The sequence below is a fragment of the Ambystoma mexicanum genome, chromosome 2p, assembly GCF_040938575.1.
Source record: "Ambystoma mexicanum isolate Mex_15411 chromosome 2p, UKY_AmexF1_1, whole genome shotgun sequence".
Classification (NCBI taxonomy): Eukaryota; Metazoa; Chordata; class Amphibia; order Caudata; family Ambystomatidae; genus Ambystoma; species Ambystoma mexicanum.
Window position 1 is genome coordinate 466,001,728 of NC_090923.1, and position 8,259 is coordinate 466,009,986.

Consider the following 8,259-nt stretch of genomic DNA (forward strand, 5'->3'; position numbering starts at 1 on the left):
GTAAATTATAGACCTGTTTGATCATTGCACATAAATTGGTGCTTGATCTCATTGTGCAACAATTCATTCTTTTCTGCAATGTGTCTATCTTTCTTATCTGCATGGCATGATGTTCAGGATGTTTGTTTGTATGTATGAGGTAACGAGTGCCCAGAGTACAGAATGCCTTGTGATTGTGCTGCTTTCCATGTGATACTCTAAATTCTTTAATACACAGTTAAGAACCCTCCCAATGGTATGTATTTTGCCAACCTCTGAAGCCTGAAAAGTGGATCCACACATGCTTGACATGTGGCCAACTTTGCACCAGACCTGCAGATGAATTGGCCTGCTGTTTAATCTCAGTTACGAGTTTAATGGTATCCACTTCAGAGTGTAATTTGCTTTCTGACTTTGAGAGCATTCAGACACGTAATTGCTCATTTTCTATAGTGTTAAACACAGCTTCACATGAGTGTAAAATACCTGATTTCCATGACAATTCTGACATTGGATGCCCTCGTTTTTTATTTTATTTATTTATTTGTATAGCGCTGACCGCCCGCAGGCATCGGGGCGCTCACATAGAGACAGGGACAATACTCTGAGAGAGCCTAGAAGGTGCAACAGGACAGATACAAAGATACTAGTGACCTAATTAAGTGTTTCTAGGTCGAGGGTTACTTAAATAGCTCAGTTTTAAGCTTTTTACGAAAAGCTGTAAGGTTTGGCTTCAATCTGATGTACTTCGGCAGTTTGTTTCAATTGGCTGCCGCTCGGTTGGGGAAAGCTCTACCCAAGCCGAGTTCCTTCTTATATTTCTGGGGAGTCATACGTCCGTTTGCTTCTGATCTTAATGTCCTAGGGGGATGGTAGAAGGAAAGGTTGGATTTCAGATAGGCCCGAGCCTTACCATATAAGCACTTGTGGGCTAGACACATGGACTTGAATCTGATCCTCTATTCACAGCCAGTGAATATCCCGTCTAGCTTCACTAATGTGTTCACGTCTTTCTTTTTTACCATTCTAATCGTATTATTTTGGACCAGCTGGAGTTTATGGATACTTTGCTTGCTAGCTCCTGCCAGGAGGGCATTCCTGTAGTCCAAACGCGACATGATGGTAGCTCTTGCTACTGTAGCGCAGTTTTTCTCACTCAGTAGGGGTCTTATTGCTGTGAGAAGCCTAATGTAATAGTTGCAATTTTTGCTAACGTACATAGCCTGTGCATTTGAGTTTAGGGAGGCTTCCAGTGTCATGCCTAATGTTTTGACTTTGTCTGCCACTGGAATTTGGGTTTCTTTAATTTGGAAGGCCTTATAATCATCAGAGAGTTTGGCACGGGCCTGAGTGGAGCCGAAAACCATTAATTCGGTCTTATTGCCGTTCAGGCACATCCAATTATTGTCCATCCAGTCTTCAATGTTTTTGTATAGTGTGTTTAGTTTAATACTATCTTTAGTATGATCCCCACTCAGCTCTAGAACCAGCTGAGTATCGTCAGCATAGTTGGTAAAGTAAACCTGGAGTTTTTGTAGTAGCTCACATAAGAAGCGAATGTATAGGTTAAAGAGCATAGGGGACAGACTAGCTCCCTGTGGTACCCCACAAAAGATGTTAAACTCGGATGAGAATTTGTCGCCCCAGTGTCTCTGGATATTCTGTTTTCCAGGAATGATGACAACCAACATGTGGACTCTTTAGAACAGTTTGCAATTTTCTCGAGTGCATTCTGTAGGAGCTGGTGGTCTAGCAGGTCAAATGCAGCACTTAGATCTAACAAGACCAATAGGCCGGCCTTACCCTTGTCCATAATTTCCAGCATTCTGGACTGTAAGTTCAGCATAGCAGTCTCGGTGCTGTGAGCTGCTCTAAAGCCAGATTGTTGGGCGTGTAAGATCTTGTGGCATTCCACATACTCCTGGAGTTGGGCTGTTGCAATTTTATCCAGTATTTTTCTTCTGGCAAACTCAATTGTACCAGGGGCCAGAACTTTTTCAAGATCCTTTTTAGTTTAGTTGTATCAGGGCTGAACGTGGAGACAAATGTAAGGGTCTCATCTCGGTCCAGGTTTTTCATTTTTGGTGTTAATAGACTTTCCCTGGGCGTGTATTTGGCTCTTTTGATAGTCCGACTGACAAGTTTTCTGGGATATCCTCTTTCTCGTAGTTTGCTTTCGAGCTTTTTTGCATGTTCTTGAAATGTATTCATTTCGGTGCAGTTACGCCTTAATCGTAAAAATTGGCCATACGGGAGGTTATCCCTTAAATTCCTTGGATGATGACTTTTGTAATGAAGTAGAGTGTTCCAGCAGCAAAATAAATTTAAAAAGCTGACAGCTCAATATCAAAAAATGCACGATTAATAAATGCATTCATCAGCGAAATAAATTTAAAAAGCTGACAGCTCAATATCTATCTGTGTCTGAAATTCCTTCTTGTGCATCTTTCACATTTAAAGTGTTTATGTACTGATTTTGACATAATAGAAATAATCCAGGTCTACTTTAGCACAATAGTAGTCCCCAGTAAACGCTACACGTCAGAACAGACCCCCATTGTTGACCTAGTATCTTTAGCCCAATGTTCTGTCGTATTCGGGCTATCCCTTCAGTTACCAGTATTTAGATATAGCACCACGCTATAATAGGGAGTTCCTCTAAAAATTCTTTTAAATTTCTTTCTAATTTCTTTTTTATTTAATTCTAGCACCTGAGCTTTAATTTCAGGCCCACATATATCTACACCTATCAAGGATTTACACGGTACCTGCTCCCCCAGGGGTGTAAAACCTCCCACGTCAATATCATGAATCAAATGCTATCTTTCACGGAAGAAGAAATAGACAACATTATAGAGGGTCCATCTCTCTTCAACTTAGCAGGAGCACAACATCATATTGCTTCCACAGCTTCAGGAGACGCGCTATTAAATTTAAAGAAAAAATGCTTTCGTACGGAAGTCCATGCTCATTTCCTCAGGGAATACCTGAGAGTTAATCTTGTACCAATGGGTCTGCTGGTCAAAAACGAACCAGCATTGTTCCTTGAGGATAAGGAATATATGCTGAGTTTCAGCAAAATCTCAACAAAATGTAGCAGGGACCTAATGGCCTTGACAATAACAACAGCCCAACGAATTCATACCAAAATACAACAAGACCTCAAGGAAGAAGAAGCCAAGTTTCTGCATGATGATAGTCTGTCCAATGCCAGAGATAAATTGAAAGAAATCAACAAAGCCTTCGACCAGTTCACTGCTACCACTTTGGAGAAAAAACATAAAAAATTGGCAAAAGATATAAGTAATTTCAAAATAGAATTAATTTACCCATATCTCTCAGCAGAATATAAGGACAAGAAGGAAAAGGAGAGATTGGCCAACCAAACTGCGGCCACTAGAAATAGACGCAAATGGGTCTCTTTTTCAGACATTTCCAGTTCGGACTCCTCGTCAGGAGATTCTAGCCAAAACAGGAACAGAAATAGACAACAGGGACAATATCAACCCCCTAATCAGATGCCTTTTTTAGGGCAAATGGCCCCCAGAGGCGCATACTGGGGGCCGCCTCCGCACCCACAGGCAATGCAATTTTTCAACTACCCCCAATGGGGACCACGCAACCAGAGGAGGAGAGTCAATCGCAGGGTATAATGGAAATCCCAATATTTAATCTATCAGGACATGTGCTTTCTAAAGAAGAAATCTCCGTCCTTACCAAAGGTTTATCTTTTGTACCTACAGAACATACTGACTGGTTCAAACTGGACTCTGAAGTATCCAATCTTTTCAGAAGTATCAGAAGAAAAGTGTACTTCAGGGACAAGGACCGTCGCCAAGAACAAAATGACACCGGATTAAGAATAAAATCAACATTTAACCCTATGGAAAACGAAGTACCTAGCTCCTTGCTTACATTTGAAAAATGCATCACGAAAGAAATGAGGAAACTCCAAACTGACCAGCAGCAGCTGAGACAGAACTTGACCATAGGGGAACGCAAGGCCCTAACCACCCTAGCCAAAAACAAAGACTTGATTATAAAAACAGCCGACAAAGGTGGTGGGATTGTGATTCAGAGTATAACACAATACAAAGAAATGGTGATGCACTTACTGAATGAAGAAGGCAACTACAAAAAACTAAGGAAAGACCCCTCAGCCGCCATAAAACATAAAATCCAGGAGACAACCAAATTTGCATTAGAGCATGAGTGGATTACAGAGCACGAAGAAACTTTCCTTAATACCTCAGACAACAGAATACCGGCTTTCTATGCTCTTCCAAAACTTCATAAAAACAGTCAAAACCCCCCAGGAAGACCGATTGTATCAGGATGTGGGTCTATTCTTGAGCCCATTTGTAAATTTATAGACCACTTTCTGAAACCTCTGAGCCAACAAACACCTACGTACCTCAGAGATACCATGTCAACCATCTCTAAATTTGAAGGACGCAAGTTCAACAACGAGCAGGAACTCCTAGTAACCATGGATGTTGTTAGCCTTTACACAAACATCCCACAAGAAGCAGCGGTGGAGTGTATTAGACAACATCTAACTCACTTTATGACTCAAACAAGAGTTCCAACTAACTTCATAGTGGAACTACTTGAACTCGCACTAACCAACAACTTTTTCACGTTCGATGACGAATACTATCTCCAAATAAGTGGAACGGCGATGGGAGCTGCATTTGCCCCGAGTCTGGCCATAATTTTTATGGCAGAATTTGAGAGGAAACATGTTATAGACATATCCAACCCGTTCCAAAACAAAATCTCTTCATGGTTTAGATACATTGACGATATCATCCTTATATGGAACGGAGATGAAAATAGCCTCACCTCATTTTTCGAGTGGATCAATACCCAGACCCAAGAGATAAAATTCACTATGCAAAACAGTAATAATGCCATTAACTTTTTGGACCTGACCATCTTAGCCAAGAATGGCAAATTACAATGCGACCTCTACACAAAGGAGACTGAGAGGAACACTCTACTTCATTACAAAAGTCATCATCCAAGGAATTTAAGGGATAACCTCCCGTATGGCCAATTTTTACGATTAAGGCGTAACTGCACCGAAATGAATACATTTCAAGAACATGCAAAAAAGCTCGAAAGCAAACTACGAGAAAGAGGATATCCCAGAAAACTTGTCAGTCGGACTATCAAAAGAGCCAAATACACGCCCAGGGAAAGTCTATTAACACCAAAAATGAAAAACCTGGACCGAGATGAGACCCTTACATTTGTCTCCACGTTCAGCCCTGATACAACTAAACTAAAAAGGATCTTGAAAAAGTTCTGGCCCCTGGTACAATTGAGTTTGCCAGAAGAAAAACCACCAAGAATGGCGCTGAAACGATCCAAGAATTTGAAGGACATGTTATCACATGCAAGACTGGAGAAAAAATCTCAAAGATCAACGCTCTGGAATATGCGGGAAATAAAGGGACATCACCCCTGTGGCACCTGCACAGTATGTAGATTTACTAGGAAAATGTCTTCATTTAGGATTGGCGAAAAAGACTGGGAACTCAGACAGTTCACAAATTGCAAAACAGCCAATGTAATCTACATCATTGAATGTCCTTGCGGTTTGCGCTATGTGGGTCAAACAACAAGGCAAATCCACAAAAGGATAGGAGAGCACAGATCTCGAATCCGATGCAAATCTGCCACAGCCCCAATGGTACAACATTATACTGAAAACCACCATGGCCCAGATGACATCCTATGGTGGGTAGCTGATTCAGTATCAAATACAAGCAATGCCACCAACTCACTCAATCACAAAGAAGCTTGGTGGATTTTTAAATTGAAAAGTACTACAACTGGGCTGAATGAGTTAGATCCCACGCGCTTTTGTAGATAATTGCACACTTTTATACTAGTGAAAATCTCCTGAGTTTCCTCCCCTTCTGTCATCTCCATTTCTCATGTAATTATATGAGCCCACGGGAAGCGGGCTCTTTACTAGTCTTTTACTGGTTTCCCCACCTTCCTTCCGTAGCACACAACTTCACTTGTGATGCATTCTATGCAGTCACCCGGCAGGAACCCCTCTTCAGGATATCTCTGGAATCATCCATAATAACTGGTAATTCTCTTTATTTTTTTTAAAAAACATGCGCAAATATATTTCATTGCCATTCCGTCCCAAAAGGGACATGCGCAAGAGACCAGTGTCTTGTATTGACATGTCCCTACGGCAACGCTACTCCACAGCGGGCCGGCACATGCGCACTCGCTAGTTCAAAGAACACTACTCCTGATGCGCATGCGCATTCAGTACAGACGTGAAGTGCTCGGCGCATTTCAGTTCGTTAACCTGCACGTAGCGATCTAGTCGCAAATAGCAGACGCGGCCCCACACGCCAGCCTGCAGCGAGCCCGAGACGCGGCTCCACACGCCAGCCGGCAGCGAGCCTGGGACTTAATACCAGGTATGTCCTCTTCCTCCTTGGGCACACAGCACAGACCCTTTCCTTACGAATTATCGTAACGGGCGCATACATTTCGCTTCCCTTGTAGGACGACTACAGACCATAAACTATCAGCCAGCCACCATTATGTGCTGGTCCACATCTTAATGATCAAATGCAATTCCAACTGGCACTCTGCGTACTTCCTGAGAGTCGTCGCGCAGCTAGAACCTAGTCAGGTGAGAACTTGTCTTTGTGGCACACTTGGTTAAACATCTTACTGTTATTTTCCTCCATTAATAGTAATCTCACCCAGAACCACATGTTCTTTTGATTTTTGCAGCAATCCATAGCTGACTGCCAGAAGACCAAACCAATTAGCATCTCTTGCCATCCATGAGTTACATTAACTTCAGATCTTAACAGATCTGCACCCCCTAAGGTCAGTCCCGTGTCTTCCTTGTCCTTGATTTTTAGAGTGGTGTACCACATTCACGGAGATTATTATGTCATGTGTTTTTTTAAAAAACAATAGTTTTAAACTTTTCACTCAGACACTAATGCAGTCCCCCTGTTTCTATTTTTAGGGAGACCTACCCCAGGCCCTAGATGAAGGCTCCAAGCCGAAACGTCCCTTTGACCAGTACCTCAATACTTGGCCTGGTCACAACATCTTTCCTGATCCATATCTAGACGTCGACCACCTGTTAGACCACCTGTTAGGTCACCCTCCAGCCTGGATACACATAACCCAAAGCTTTTCCATTTATTGCTTTTGTTTTGGTTGTTATGTTTGTTATGTATGTTTTATATCTTAATCACTAGTCACTTTAGGTGGTGGTTATAAATTTGTTTTGTCAAAAACAGCTGTTTGAGGAAATATTGAGAATTAATCGTTTTGCAAACTCTGTTTTTGTGATTGAACCCTTTGCAGCTCGCAACTGTTCCTTTTAACAATATACTTTTTTTCTTACTTTCTGATGCATGATTATTAAATGCATCCAGCAGCAAAATAAATTTAAAAAGCTGACAGCTCAATATCAAAAAATGCACGATTAATAAATGCATTCATCAGCGAAATAAATTTAAAAAGCTGACAGCTCAATATCTATCTGTGTCTGAAATTCCTTCTTGTGCATCTTTCACATTTAAAGTGTTTATGTACTGATTTTGACATAATAGAAATAATCCAGGTCTACTTTAGCACAATAGTAGTCCCCAGTAAACGCTACACGTCAGAACAGACCCCCATTGTTGACCTAGTATCTTTAGCCCAATGTTCTGTCGTATTCGGGCTATCCCTTCAGTTACCAGGGTTTTTAACATGGCTTCTGGAGAGATAGGTTGGAATTGAAACTTCTCTTTTCCAATTATCGATGATTGTTCAACAGGGAGGCTACATGAAGGTGTTTTTGCTTGTGCTAGTGCAATGCGATCTCTAGTTTTAGTTATTTTGTTAGCAAATGCTACCTGGGTGTTTTCGCATTCAGATTGTGATGGAATAAATGCCGGGGCCAACGCTTTGGGCTTCTCTATGGATTTGAGAATATCAAAGAGCTTGCTGGCTGAATTAACAGAGGCTTCGATTTTACTATTGAAATAGTTATTTTTCGCTTCAATGATTTTGGTTTTATAGGCTTTCTGAACTAATTTCCAACTTGTTTTTTGATCTTCTGTTTGGTTTTTAAGCCATTCAGCTTCACTACGTTTTTTTTCTTTCTTGAGAGAGGTGAGTTGATGGTCTTGTGTCTGTCTTGGTGAAGTGTTGTCTTTGTTGTGCACCAGATTGAACAAGGTGAATTTCAAGGGTCCAGTTCAAGCACCTATCATGTACTGGAACGCAAGAGAT

General features: G+C 41.4%; 1 long non-coding RNA gene across 1 annotated transcript; it reads left to right on the plus strand.

The window, feature by feature from the left end:
• The first annotated feature begins 6,539 nt into the window (after positions 1-6,539).
• Positions 6,540-7,121, plus strand: LOC138565889 (uncharacterized). The gene is made up of 3 exons (XR_011301682.1): positions 6,540-6,649; positions 6,754-6,852; positions 6,998-7,121. It is a non-coding gene; the product is annotated as an uncharacterized lncRNA (long non-coding RNA).
• Positions 7,122-8,259: the final 1,138 nt, after the last annotated feature.